Source organism: Nuphar pumila, chromosome 4, assembly GCF_984573655.1.
Source record: "Nuphar pumila chromosome 4, dmNupPumi1.hap1.1, whole genome shotgun sequence".
NCBI lineage: Eukaryota > Viridiplantae > Streptophyta > Magnoliopsida > Nymphaeales > Nymphaeaceae > Nuphar > Nuphar pumila.
Genome location: NC_143252.1, coordinates 126165200 through 126180410, shown reverse-complemented (window position 1 = coordinate 126180410; position 15211 = coordinate 126165200). Strand labels below are relative to the sequence as shown.

Here is a 15211-nt window from a genome sequence, read left to right as displayed (position 1 = left end):
TTGAAAGCCCTACTCAATTCGCACTACCAGATTAATGTATGTTCAAAACCCACATGAGTTATGTTCTTATAGTTTTGTAACACACAATTTCATATTTCGTCAACAGAACATCGTGTCTTTTCACACACAATTTAACATTCCGTCTTGTTGAAGTTTACATCATGAATACCCTATCATTATTTTCTGACATAAGGGTACGTTTGTTTTTCTTGTTGAAGAAGACATCATGAATACCCAATTGTTGAAGATCACATCAAAATTAAAGTATAGGAAACACCCACACGCGTTATAATTCATACTTTTGCACGATCTTGTTGAACACGACGCAGTGTATGCATCAACATACATCTCTATTTCAGCGGTAGTTTTGTCTTCCAACCCCACCACTTTATAGTTGTGGTATTTATATCTTTTCGTAGATCCTTTTCTAATGCAACTTACTATGAAAGTACTTGTTGGAGTCTAAAGTCCCACTTAATTCTCACTAACAAATTAAAATATGCTCAAAACCCATATACAACAATGTTTTGTTCTCAGAATATGAAATTGTGTATGACAAGACAATGTTCTATTAGTTATAATCATTAAAACTCTAACAACAAAACACATGGGTTTTGAGCATATTTTAATTTGCTAATGCAAATTGGGTGAGATTTTTTACTCCAACAAGTACTTTTGTTATATGTTGCATGAGAAAAGAGTTTGCGAAAAGATACAAAAACCACGACTACAGAGTTTTGGGGTAGAAAGACAAAACTACCTATGAAATAAATACGTATGTTGATGCATAGATTGTGTCATATTCAACAAGATGGTGTGAAAGTGTGAATAATAAGATAAGATGTTCAATAGCTAGTACTCTCATGATGGCTACAATAAGATCTTGTCCACATAACATAAGAAAAATATGAGAGCTATACGAAGGCAGGGTATACAGACAAACCTACCCTTACCTGAAAAAATAACAAGACATTTATAATGTTATCTTCAACAAGATGGAATATGAAACTGTGGGTGACAAGATACGATGTTCATTTAGTTATTGTCTTTAAAACTTTAACTATATAATATTTGTGGGTTTTCACTAAACTTTAATAATCATTAGCGAACCTAGCGGGTCTCTCATCTCCAACAAGGACTATACGAGGGTTGGGGTAAAAAGACAAAACTACCCTTGAATTTGATTTTTATGTTGATGTATACATGGTGTTGTAGTCAACAAGAACAAGTTTGAAAATATAGAAGACACAATATGATATTAACCATCAAGAAAATTGGTGGTGTAGAAAGACAAACCTACCGTTATGGTGGTGGTCTAAAAAGACAAACCTATCATTACATGAAAAAATAACAAGTCATTCATAGTGCCATCTTCAACTATTACGACAATGAAGCTGTACATGATACTTCAAGTACAAGGTTTTGATAATGAACAAGTGAATCAACTGTATTTCAGCTAAGGCAATGACGAAAGATGACAAGAATTGAAGAATTCAATGAAGAATCTTTGAAGACTAGTGTGCAAATATAAAATTCATTAAATGTCTTAGAATCTTGTAAGAGCCTTACTTAGAGTGTATATTTGGATTGCATTTCACATAAAAAGTCTTTAGAAAAACTTTTCTAAAAGAACCCTTCATGAAAATTATTTTAAAAAACTTTTTACTTAATTTTTCATATTTATTAGTCGACCAACAGACTCACCAGTTGACCAACTTTTTCGCGCCAGATTTTTCTAAGCTAAAACGTTAACTTTCTGAATTAATGGACTAATCGACTCTTAGTCGATCGGACATAATGTCTATTTTCTAGAAAATTTAGCAGCAGTCGACTGAAGGTTTTATCAGTCGACCAGATAGAATGTTTGTTTTTAGAAAAAAATTTAACAACAGTCGACTGAAAGGTTTTATCGTATGATGTTATGAATAATATCCTAACCAATTAAAAGAGAAGCATCAGAATGCTATGATGAAGAAAATTTCAAATTTACCACGCAATATATGATGCATGTTATATATTTGATATATATTACACACACATATATATATATAATATAAATATATATAATGTCATACAATCACAAGAACTATGATGCATGCATTGATAACTTAATATTTTCATGTGCAAACTATTCATAACACGATACATTCATTTGAAGCATGCTTTCATTATACAATTTCACATGAAAGTCATAATCAAATTAAAAGTAACTATATGCAAGCATGAATACAATCACATCAAACATTGCAATATATTCAAATCATTTATATAAAAAAAAGTCAAACATGTACATGCAGCAATCACACTCTAATATCCCGCTAACTACTATCATGCCTAGCATGAAATCTGTACTAAAAAAATAAGAACACTTCTATTTACATACATTAAAATCATGCTCAGTATGATCTCCAAACTCCATCAAAACAATCCTAGATATCAACAACTGAGTGAGTGTATGAACAGAAAAGTGTTGCATCCAAAAAATTAAATAACATTAGCAATAAGCATCGCGCAATTTGCTCAGCAACGTACTTGCAAAAAATATATATACAAAACAATACAGGGAGGAGGTTCGACCCCTCTCTGGCAAAAAAAATTAACAGGAAGGGGGCTCGGCCCCTCCCTTGCAAAAAAATAAGAGGGGGTCGAGCGGCCTCCTGTCGGCCACCCAAAACCCGAAAGAGAGAGAGGGGGAGAGAGACATGGCAGGGGGGCACCGACCACCTGCCGGCCTCCTGGCAACGAAACAGAGAAAAGGGAGGGAACTATTTCGGATTTTCGGGCCTCCGACAACCCAAAACAAAGAGAGGGGAGGGCACGACAGGGGTCCGACAACCTGAAAGAGAGTGAGGGGGCGAGAGACACGATAGGGGGCCACCGACCTATTGCCGGCCTCTCGGCAACAAAATAAAGAGAGGGGAGGGCACGATAGGGGTTGCTGGCCCTCCAGCAACTCGAAACAGAGTGAGGGGGGCAAGAGACGCGGTAGGGGTCCACCGGCCTCTTGCCGGACCCCGACAACGAAACAAAGAGCATGGAGGGCACAACAGGAGTTGTCGGCCCTCCGGCAAGCCGAAAGAGAGTAAGGGGGGCGAGAGGCGCGGTAGGGGGCCACCAACCTCCCCGCAACGAAAAAGAGAGAGGGGGAGGGCACGACAGGGGTTGCCAACCCTCTGGCAACCCGAAAGAGAGTGAGGGGGCGAGAGACGCGGCAGGGGGCCACCAGCCACGTGTCGGCCTCCCGGCAATGAAACAGAGAGAGAGGAGGGCACTTTTTGAATAACCCACCCTCCGGCAAATCGAAACAGAGAGAGGGGAGGGAATGGCAGGGGTTGCCGACCCTCCGACAACCCGAAAGAGAGTGAGGGGGTGAGAGACGCGGTAGGGGGCCACCGACCTCCCGACAACAAAACTGAGAGAGGGGAGGGCACTGTTTCAGGTTGCCGGCCTTCCGAAAACTCGAAAGAGAGTGAGAGGGGTGGGACCAAGAGGAAGGTGAAGAAGAGGGGTGCGGGGTCACCTCCGGTTGTCGGACGAGAGGACGACGACCGACGGGTGGGCGATGGGAGGATGCGGGGTGGCGGGTGGTCGATGGGAGGTCGTGGGGCGGCAGGCGGTCAACGAGAGGTCGTGGGGAGGCGGGCAACCGACGGTAGGTCGACGGGAGGGCGACCGATGAGAGCTCGATGGCCGACAACAGAGAAAAGAAATGGAAAAGTGACTCGAATTAGGGATTTATGGAAAATTTAGCGACGGATTAGCGATAGCAAAATGCATCGCCTATTCCGTCGCAACTGTGGGACGGAGTAGCGACAAAATTGGTACGTCTCTAATCCGTCGTTAGGTAGCGACAGATTAGCGTCAGACTAATTTTCGTCGCTAATTTCATAAATAATTTGAATGGTAGCGACAAATATTTTGCTCTCGCTAAGCCGTCGCTAATGGGCGACCGAAAAAATCTATCGCCAATATCCGTCGCTATTTGGAGTTTTTCTTGTAGTGTTCAATTACTTATTATTCTTGTAACTTTAACCAAACAATGTTTGTGGGTTTTCACCAAATTTTAATTGTCATTAGCGAACTAAGCGGGTCTATCATCTCCAACAAGGACTTCACGATGGTGAGGGTAAAAAGACAAAACTACCACTCAAGTAGATATCTATTTCAATGTATATAAGGCATTGTGGTCAACAAAAACAAGTTTGAAAATATGGATGACACGATATGCTGTTAAGCAACACATACGTTGGTGATGAATATTGTTAGAGATTGCTTAGATTAAATGAGAAAAATTGGAAAAGTATACGATGACAGTGTAAAAAGGCAAACCTATCCTTGTATGACAAAACATTAGGAAAGACATTCATAATCCCATGTACAATAAGATGAATTGTGGAAGTGTCATTGACAAGGTATGATGTTCAGTTACATATAACTTAAAATCTAACAATATAATGCATGTGTGTATTCACCATACTTTAAGTTTGATGCGATCGTTTACAATGAGTACTTTTATTGATGGCAAGTTTGTGAAAATACATGCAAAAAGTGATAAATAACAAGTGTACACATCAGTGGGGTAAAAACACAAAAACACCCCCAAACTGAAAAAGGATGATGATGTTATGTGACACTATGTTCAACAAGATAAAGCGTGAAAGTGTGAATGATAGGAGATGATGTTCGAGAACACGTATTTTGGTGATGGCTCCTGTTGGTGATTGACTAGGTGAAATGAGAAAAATAAGGTGGCTACACGAAGGTGGGGTAGAAAGACAAACATACCTCTATGTGAGAAAACAATGATAGGGTATTGATGATGTCATCTTTAGCAAGACAGAAAGTAAAATTGTGTGTGACAAGACATGATGTTTTGTTGACTGAATGTGAAATTGTGCGTGACAAGGCATAATGTTCCGTTAGTTATAATTAAGGAAACTCTAACAACATAACTCACGTGGGTATTCACCGTACTTTAATTTTGATGGGATCATTTTCAATACGTAGTTTTATTGATGTCTAATATGCTAAAAACATGCAAAAATTAATAAATATCAAGTCTACACATCGAAGGGGTAAAAACACAAAACTATCCGGAAACTGAAAAGGAATGTTGGTTTACAGGACGCCATATTCAACAATAGAAATTGTAAAAGTGTGAATGATAGGAGATGATGTTTGAGAACATGTATTTTGCTGATGGTTGTGGTTGGCGATTGACCGAGCGAAATGAGAGAAATGAGGTGGCTACACGAAGGCAGGGTAGAAAGACTAACATAACCCTATGTGAGAAAACAATGATAGGGTATTCATGATGTGATCTTGAATCAGACAAAATTTGAAATTGTGTGTGACACGATATGATGTTCTGTTGACGGAATGTGAAATTGTGTGTGACAATACACAATGTTCTGTTAGTCATAAGTAATGAAACTCTAACAACATAACCCATGTGGGATTTGAGCACATTTAATTTGGTAATGCGAATTGAGTGTGACGTTCGACTCCAACAAGTACTTTTATTATAAGTTGCACGATAAATGGTTGTGTAAAAAGATATAAATAGCACGATTACATATTTTTAGGGTAGGAAGACAAAACTACCGGTGAAATAAATATGTATGTTGATGCATAGATGGTGTTGTGTTCAACAAGATGGTGTGGAACTATGAATCACAAGATAAGATGTTCAACAACTAGTACTCTCCCGATGGCTACAATAACAACTTGTTTATATAAAAGAAGAAAAATTAGAGTTGCACGATGTTGGCGTAGAACGACAAACCTACCCTTACGTGAAAAAACCACAAGACATTCATAATGCCATCTTCAACAAGATGGAATATGAAACTGTGAGTGACAAGATGCGATGTTCATTTAATTATTGTCCTTAAAACTTTAACTATATAATGTTTGTGGGTTTTAACTAAGCTTTAATTATCATTAGTAAACTTAGCGGGTCTCTCATCTCCAACAAGAACTATACGATGGTCGGGGTAAAAAGACAAGACGATCCTTGAACATGATTTCTAAGTTGATGTATAAATGGTGTTGTGGTTAACAAAAACAAGTTTGAAAATGTGGATGACACAATATAATATTAAGCAACAAGAACATTGGTGGTGTAGAAAGATAATCCTACCCTTATGGTGGTGGTGTAAAAGACATACCTATCATTACTTAAAAAAATAACAAGTCATTCAGAGTGCCATCTTTAACCAGATGGAATATGAAAATGTGTGACAAGATACGATGTTCAATTACTTATTATCCTTGTAATTCTAACTAAATGATGTTTCTGGGTTTTCACCAAATTTGAATTATCATTAGCAAATTAAGCGGGTCTATCATCTCCAACAAAAACTTCACTAAAGTCAGTGTAAAAAGGCAAAACTACCCCTCACGTGGATATGTATTTTGATGTATACAAGGCATTTCAACCCACAAACATTATATAGTTAAAGCTTAGTTAAAACCCACAAACATTATATAGCTAAAATATTTTTTTATAGTTGCTCAATAGCAATTGGTCAGGACGGGTTAAGAGTTCAGTACTAGTGCGTATTCTTATCCGCATAAAATCGATATGCTGAAGGCTTGAATTGGCTATTTGTAATAAATATAAAAAGAATGCATAATTTTATTTTTTAATATTATTTTAATAGCTTTAACATGTGTCATTTCTGATTGCCACATAATATTTTTTAGTTCTTCTCGCCTGCGCCTCAGGTAAATGACCGCACAACCAAAGAATTGTACAATACGAAATGACATGAAAAAACTAAATTACTAATTCTGCAATAAAAAATTTGTGAGGCTGACTAATATTTTATGATCAAAACTCCATAAACTAAAATTGTCATATATGGTATTCTTTGCAATAAAAAAAACTCGCTTTTAATTTTTAAGTAAAAAAATTACCATTTTTTTCAAAAAATGTAAGGAAGAAAAGTTGATTTTTATCACGAGAAAGTGGCTGCCGATATTTACCCAAAAAAGCGTTTAGTCACTATGCTCAGCACCATTATTTTCTGTCCTGATCCAAATCTGATTGGATCCGTCCGAGACAGGCCTAAAAAAGGCTTTCTTCAACCCACATTAGTACCGATTTCATTCGATCCATACCCGCACCAGAGTTTACACCTAAAGCGTACTCGATACGCAATTACGGGTTTTCTTGATAATGACAAAATTATAAATTCCGCCCAATTAAAAGCCTTTATTAAGCAAGTACTCCCGCCAAGTGCCAACCGCCATCCGCAAGCCAGATTTAAAACTCGTTGCGTTACCTCTTGGCTCTTTCACTCTCTAATCCAAGAACAAGAACCAGAACCAGAACCAGAACATCGACGTTTCTCGAAGCTCCCGCTGAGCGCATCGTCGTCCTCCCCCTTTCCCCTCGAGAACCAGAGACGATCTGAGATTCTTGGTCCATTCGAAGCCCTAATCTCGCCGTCTGCGTCCTTCGTCGTCTGCCGACTCTCGTCTCCGTTCCCGCGAGGCTTCTGCTTCCCTTCCGCTCCCCTCTCCACGCTCAGAGCTCGGCGATGATCGTCGAATCGAGGCGATTCGTCTCTAGATCTCCTTCGTTGTACGCGAATTCTAGGCTGCGGAGCTGCGTGGTGTGTTTCTTCTTGCGAAAGGAACCCGACCGGACGGCGGATTCCTGGGAATGTGCAGAGAGGGAGGTCGATCGCGTCCCGTTTGATCTCAACATCTTCTTCGCTCTCTCTGGGTTCGCCTTCTGAGCGTACACGAGCCCGCTTATGAGTTTAGCTGCGTTTGCCTGCCTTTTTATTTCGATTTTCATTTTTTCTTACTCCGGTTTTGGTTTTTGTGGATCTAGTGTGCGATGGTTTTGATCTCAGCGTGGTTTCTTGCTCGTTGAGGCAGGAGGACACGGGGACGCATGAGATTGGTGCCAAGTTGAGGTAGGAGAACGCGGGGACGCGTGAGATTGGTGCAGCGGAGTGCCAGACGGTGTATCTCTCCGAGTAAGACGGTTTGATCGTTTGTTATTTTCTTTTTTCCCGATCCATTTGTTTTTAGCATACGCACCCCCAAACGCCTTTCTTGATTGTAGTCGAATTCGTGTAGGAAATTCATGATCTATTGTTTCGATCTTCTTTTGGAATGATTTGTACTCAAGCGAGGTTGTTTCCATTGGTGAATTGTAGGGTTCTTTGTGTTTTAGATTTTGCATGTTCTCTTCAAAGAAGTTCTGGGTTAAGTGATGTATGTGTTGTCTGTGAAGTTGACACGCTTTTGTAAATTCATTTAGTTGTTAAGATAGTCTTGGATGCTTTCTTGTTTGTCGATTCTAACCCTTCAAAATATTTATCTGACCAGGCAGTTCCTTCGTGAGGTTTATGATGGGCAGCTATTTATCAATTTGAAGAAGGGTGTGGATTTGCCTGCCATGGATCCTTAGGTCGGTTCCTTTTCTCCTTTATCTTTATTGATTCATTTTGTTGAATCTGAGTTTGCTGCCTAATGGATTTGGAGAATGTAGACTGGTCTAAAACGTTTTCCATCTTTCTTTTATGTTGAAACTGATTTTGAGTTGACCAATATGATTGCGTTAGTAATTTGAGTGAATATTGGATGAGAAGTGTTAAAACTGTTGTGAAACCCGATGATCCTGACAAACTAGACAGTGGGCCCTTCTAGTTAACCTGGGTCAACATCTGCATTTTGATATCCCAAACAAATAGAATTATCTACCACAATGCACATTAACACCTACTCGGTCTTTGGACATAGAAAATCACTTTGGATGGAGTGATAGAAGATGAAAAGGAATCTTTGCCATCTAGGGTAACTTCAGTAAGGCACTCAGACACCTTTGCATGGTCATGAAGATGAGATGCTCGTTTCTTTTTATCATGGCCTCATGTGGAGTTTGTATATATATGTATATATGTGTATGTATGCATGTATGTATCCACGTATGTATGTATGTATGTGTCATTATCTTTATTATATTTTTTGTATTTTTGTCTGAATCCTTGTTTGGTGTGGTTAGCTAACCCTAGGCATTTTAGCCATGTGAGATTGAAATATGGGTTTGTAAATTCTGGTTCATCTCTTGATCATTAGAAAAGAATAAGCCATTAACACTGTTTGGGTGAGGCTTTTTGGTCACAGTCTTTTTGACCAATTTATATGGAAGTTCTGGGTGGCTCTGGGCTATATAATGTTTTTTCTCAAGAAAAAGCTATCATGTGAAAATAGTTTCTAACAAATGCATTTTTTACACTCACTGGCAGTTCCAGTAATGTTCCATTTTGAAAATAATGCCACTTACTGATACAAAATTTCCAGGAACAAGCGATCTTTATGCAGTCATACAATATGACAACTAGGCTGTGAAATGCATGCCGAAATGGTAGTAAGTTTCACACTATTCCTTATTAGCACCAGTTGGTATGTCAGTGAAACTCAAAATTAGTTTCCTTTTTGAATTAGAATTTACTGGGTTCTGCAGAATTGCTTATTCACATGCATGCTATTGGAATCTTTTGATTCAATCTATGTTTAACATGATTTTATTGGGTTGTTTATAGTTTACCCTTGCCTCTTAAACTTGATTTTCTTAAACAGGAAAGCTTATCAGGTTTTTTTCTGAAAATTTTGGTCATTGGAGATCAAATTCTCTACCTAGTGTTTAACACATCATTGTCTAACTTCATTTTATTACACTATTATGAGTGCCTTTATCAAATGTTCTATTTATCTATACTAAGAATGATATTTATTGGATTGAATGTGATATCATGGTCAGTAAAACTGCTATCAGCTGAAGGGTCGTTACCATTCTCATGGTATTATCTGTTATAATAGTGTCTGGTGCATGTCCATTTGGCAAGCCTGATTGAGAAAGCAAATCAAAGTGCCTTTTATCTGGTAGCTTTACGTGCAAGAGTGTGTAGCCTTAAGGCTTGATCGGTCTGAATTGGCTCTGTGCTTGACCTGCTCTAAACCAGGTTATACGTTATCATTTTGATTGCATGGTTAGTGGTTGCTGAGTTGGCTGATTATGTCTGAGATGCCAGTCATTATGTGCAGAGAATATTTTTCTGCCTGCTATGAGAATACACATGCTTGGGCATTTCCAAGAAACTGAAGTTGTATGAGCGTGTAAAATACGCAGCTCATGACAGTTAAGTTCACTTCTTTGTTAAAAAGAAGGTGCTTTTTCCTGATTTATATGTTGTGCATTTTATCAAGGATTGGTTGCTGCCAAAGTATCAAATTTCAAATATAATGAAAGTTGATCTTATGCACAGAGCAAAACATACATAACACCACATACCATGCACATACGCCCGCTACAACTCATGCTCCAGGGTCATGCAGGTCATCTTTAGTTGCCCTTGACTATCTGCACAGTACCCCAATTCCAATTCTAGTAAAGCATGTGCATGATGTAGGAAGTTTTTGTTAGTCAGAGGCAGGGATTTGTGTAGATTGGATATTTTCAAGCCCCATATGAGGACTACTTGGAGTAGAAGAATATTATGTAGTTGTTTTTAACGATAGGTATCTATTGATCAAATATTTTCTAGCCCGATATAAAGACAATTTGGAGTAGAAGAATATCATATCATTACAGTTAATGATTGTTATGGGTCGGAAGTGATGGAGGCAAGGCGGATGGTTAAACTGCAATTCTTAGTTTTCTAAAGAAGATTATTGGAAATGTTAGCAATACAATTTATTACACTGAATCTAAAAGGGCTGCAATTTGATTTTGACTGATGTTTAGTCATTGTTTAGTATTTCTAAGAATACTAATTGTGTTTTCTTTGCCCCTCATCCAACAAGTACTTTTATAAGTAGTACACCTATACAATTATGGGGTAAAAAAAGAAAACTAGCCATGAGAAACAAAACTATGTCGGTGTGTACACTGTGTTGTGTTCAATTAGAACATGCGCAAAGGTGTGAATGACACAATATGATGTTCAACAACAACTATGTTGGTGATAGCCATTTTTAAAGATTTATCGTACAAAATGAGAAAAATATCCCATGTGGGTATTAACCATACCTTAATTTTGATGCGATCATTTTCAACGAGTACTCTTATTGATGGCTAGTATGCGAAAAAACATGCGAAAAGTAATAAATAGCAAGTCTACACATTTGTGTGGTAAAAACACAAAACTACCCCCGAACTGAAAAATGATGCTGATGTTTATTTGATGCTCAAGTAGTTATTGTCTTTAACACTTTATCTATATAATGTTTGTGGGTTTTCACTAAACTTTAATTATCATTAGCGAACTTAGCGGGTCTCTTGTACACAAGCACTATACGACAAAACTACTACTGAATTTGATTTATATGTTGATGTATACATGGTGTTGTGGTCAATAAGAACAAGTTTGAAATGTGGATGACATGATATAATGTTATGCTACAATTCCGTGGTTGATGGATATTGTTAGAGTTCGACATTATGAAATGAGAGAAATTAGAAAGCTACACGGCAGGGTAAGAAGACAAACCTATCCCGGTATGACAAGTACTTTTAACAAGGCAACAATTATTGGGTGACGCCATGTTCAACAAGATTAAGCGTAAAAGTGTGAATGATGAGAATTGATGTTCGAGAACAAATATTTTGCTGATGGCTGTTGTTCGTGATTGACTGCGCGAAACGAGAGAAATAAGGTATCTACATGAAGGCGGGGTAGTAAGACAAACGTAGCCCTGTGTCAGAAAACAATGATAGGGTATTCATGATGTCATCTTCAACAAGACAAAATGTGAAATTGTGTGACAAGACCATGGTTGTCAGTTGAGGAAGCGGGAGCGGGAAGCGAGGCACTTTCAAAATTTTAGGAAGCGGGGAAGCGTGGGACCACTTAGGACCGATTCGGGAAGAATCTCAGAAGCGACCTAGGAAGCGTCTCGGAAGCGACCTTGGAAGCATCTCGGAAGCGACCTAGGAAGCGTCTCGGAAGCGACCTAGGAAGAGTCTCGGAAGCGAGGGGGAAGCAAAAAAAAAAATAAATAAAAAATACAAAAAAATTGAAAAAAAAAACGGAGGAAGCGAGGGGAAGCGTGGGGGAAGCGTGATGGGAAGCGTGCTTCCTATTAAAGGGAAGCGTGTCCCCCATTAAAGGGAATCACGTCCCCCATTAAAGGGAACTTCGCTTCCCAAAAAAGGGGGACGCTTCCCCCCACGCTTCGGAAGCGCGACGTTTCGCTTTTCCGAAGCGCGCTTCCCCTTTTAGCTAGGCGCTTCCGGTAACCCTGGACAAGACACAATGTTCTGTTGACGGAATGTGAAATTGTGTATGACAAGACAATGTTTTGGTAGTTATAATCAATGAAACTCTAACAACATAATACGTGGGTTTTGAGGATATTTTAATTTGGTAATGCAAATTGAGTTTTGATTTTCGACTCCAACAAATACTTTTATTATAAGTTGCATGAGAAAAGGGTCTGCCAAAAGATATAAATACAATGACTACAAAGTTTTGGGGTAGGAAGACAAAACTACCCGTGAAATAAATATGTATTTTGATGCATAGATGGTGCCGGGTTCAAAAAGATGGTGTGGAAGTGTAAATCACAAGATAAGATGTTTAACAGCTAGTACTCTCGTGATAGCTACAATAACAACTTGTACGTATGAAATAAGAAAAATAGGATAGCTACACGATGGCTAGGTAGAAAGACAAACATACCCTTTCGTGAGAAAACAACAAGACATTCTTATTGCCATCTTCAACAAGATGAAATATGAAATTGAGTGATTAGCTACGATATTCATTTAGTTATTGTCCTAAAAACTTTAACTATATAATATTTGTAGATTTTCATTAAACTTTAATTATTATTAGCGAACCTAGTGGGTCTCTCGTCTCCAACAAGGACTATACGATGGTCGGGGTAAAAAGACAACACTACCCCTGAATTTGATTTCTATGTCGATGTATACATGGTGTTGTGGTCAACAAGAACATGTTTGAAAATGTGGATGACACAATATGATATTAACCAACAAGAACATTGGTGGTGTAGAAAGACAAACCTACCCTTATGGTCATGGTGTAAAAAGACTAACCCATCGTTGCATGAAAAAATAACAAGTTCTTCTTAGTGCCGTCTTCAACGAGATCAAATATGAAAATATGTGGCAAGATACGATGTTCAATTACTTATTATCCTTGAAACTCCAACTAAACGATGTTTGTGGGTTTTCACCAAATTTTAATTATCATTAGAGAACTAAGCGGGTCTATTGTCTCCAACAAGGACTTCACGATAGTGAAGGTAAAAAGACAAAAGTACCCCTCAAGTAGATATCTATTTCGATGTATATAACGCATTATGATCAACAAGAACAAGTTTGAAAATGTGGATGACACGATGTGATGTTAAGCAAGACGTATGTTGGTGATGAATATTGTTAGAGATTGTTTAGATGAAATGAGAGAATTTGAAAAAGCATACGGTGGCAGGGTAAAAAGACAAACCTATCCCTGTATGACATAACAATAAGAAAGTTATTCATAATTCCATGTACAACAAGATGAAATGTGGAAGTGTCATTGACCAGGTACGATGTTCAGTTACCAATAACTTGAAACTCTAACAATATAACACATGTGGGTATTCACCATACTTTAATTTTGTTGCGATCGTTTCTAACCAGTACTTTTGTTGATGGTTAGTTTGCGAAAAAATATGCGAAAAGTAATAAGTCTACATATCGGTGAGGTAAAAACCCAAAACCACCCTCGAACCTAAAAAGGATATTGATGTTTACATGACCCCATGTTCAACAATATAAAGCGTAAAAGTGTGAATGATAGGAGATGATGTTTGAGAACAAGTATTTTGGTGATTGCTGCTGTTGGTGATTGACCAGTTGTAATGAGAAAAATAAGGTGGCTACACAAAGACGGGGTAGAAAGACAAACATACCCCTATGTGAGAAAACAATTGTAGGGTATTCTTGATGTCATTTCAGCAAGGCGGAATGTGAAAGAGTGTGTGATAAGACACACTGTTATGTTGATTGAATGTGAAATTGTGTGACGAGACACAATGTTTTTTTAGTTATAATCAATGAAATGCTAACAAGATAACCCATGTGGGTATTCACCATACTTTAATTTTGATGCGATTGTTTCCAACGAGTACTTTTATTGATGTCTAGTATGTGAAAAACATGCAAAAAGTAATAGATGGCAAGTCCACACATCAGTGTGATTAAAACAGAAAACTAACCCAGAACAGAAAAATGATGCTGGTTTACATGACGCCATGTTCAACAAGGTAAAGCTTAAAAGTGTGAATGATAGAAGATGATATTCGAGAATAAGCATTTCGGTGATGGCTGCTGATGGTGATTGATCAGGCAGAATGAGAGAAATAAGGTGGCTACATGATGCCGGGGTAGAAAGACAAGCGTAACCCTTACATGAGAAAACAACAAGACATTCATAATGCCATCTTCAACAAGATGGATTATCAAACTGTGAGTGACAAGATACGATGTTCATTTAGGTATTGTCCTTGAAACTTTAACGATATAATGTTTGTAAGTTTTAACTAAACTTTAATTATCATTAGCGAACCTAGTTGATGTCTCGTCTTCGACAAGGACTATACGATGGTCTGGGTAAAAAGACAAAACTACCCCTGAATATGATTTATATGACGATGTGTCAATGCTATTGTGGTCAACAAGAACAAGTTTGAAAATGTTGATGACACAATATAATATTAACCAACAAGAACATTGGTCGTGTAGAAAGACAATCCTACCCTTATGGTGGTGGTGTAAAAGACAAACCTATCATCACTTGAAAAAATAACAAGTTATTCATAGTGCCATCTTCAACCAGATGAAATATGAAAATGTGTGACAAGATACGATGTTCAATTACTTATTATCCTTATAAATCTAACTAAACGATGTTTGTGGGTTTTCTCCAAATTTTAATTATCATTAGGGAACTAAGCGAGTCTATTGTCTCCAAAAAGGACTTCATAATAGTGAGGGTAAAAAGACAAAACTACCCCTCAAGTAGATATTTATTTTGATGTATACCAGGCATTGCAGTCAGCAAGATGTTTGAAAATGTGGATGACACGATATGATGTTAAGCAACACATACGTTGGTGATGAACATTGTTAGAGATTGACCAGATGAAATGAGAGAAATTGGAAAAGTACACGTTG

At 37.9% G+C, this 15211-nt stretch overlaps 1 long non-coding RNA gene across 1 annotated transcript; it reads left to right on the top strand.

The window, feature by feature from the left end:
* The first annotated feature begins 7312 nt into the window (after positions 1 to 7312).
* LOC149840953 (uncharacterized) lies at positions 7313 to 8715 on the top strand. The gene is made up of 3 exons (XR_016431618.1): positions 7313 to 7688; positions 7847 to 7994; positions 8350 to 8715. It is a non-coding gene; the product is annotated as an uncharacterized LOC149840953 (long non-coding RNA).
* Positions 8716 to 15211: the final 6496 nt, after the last annotated feature.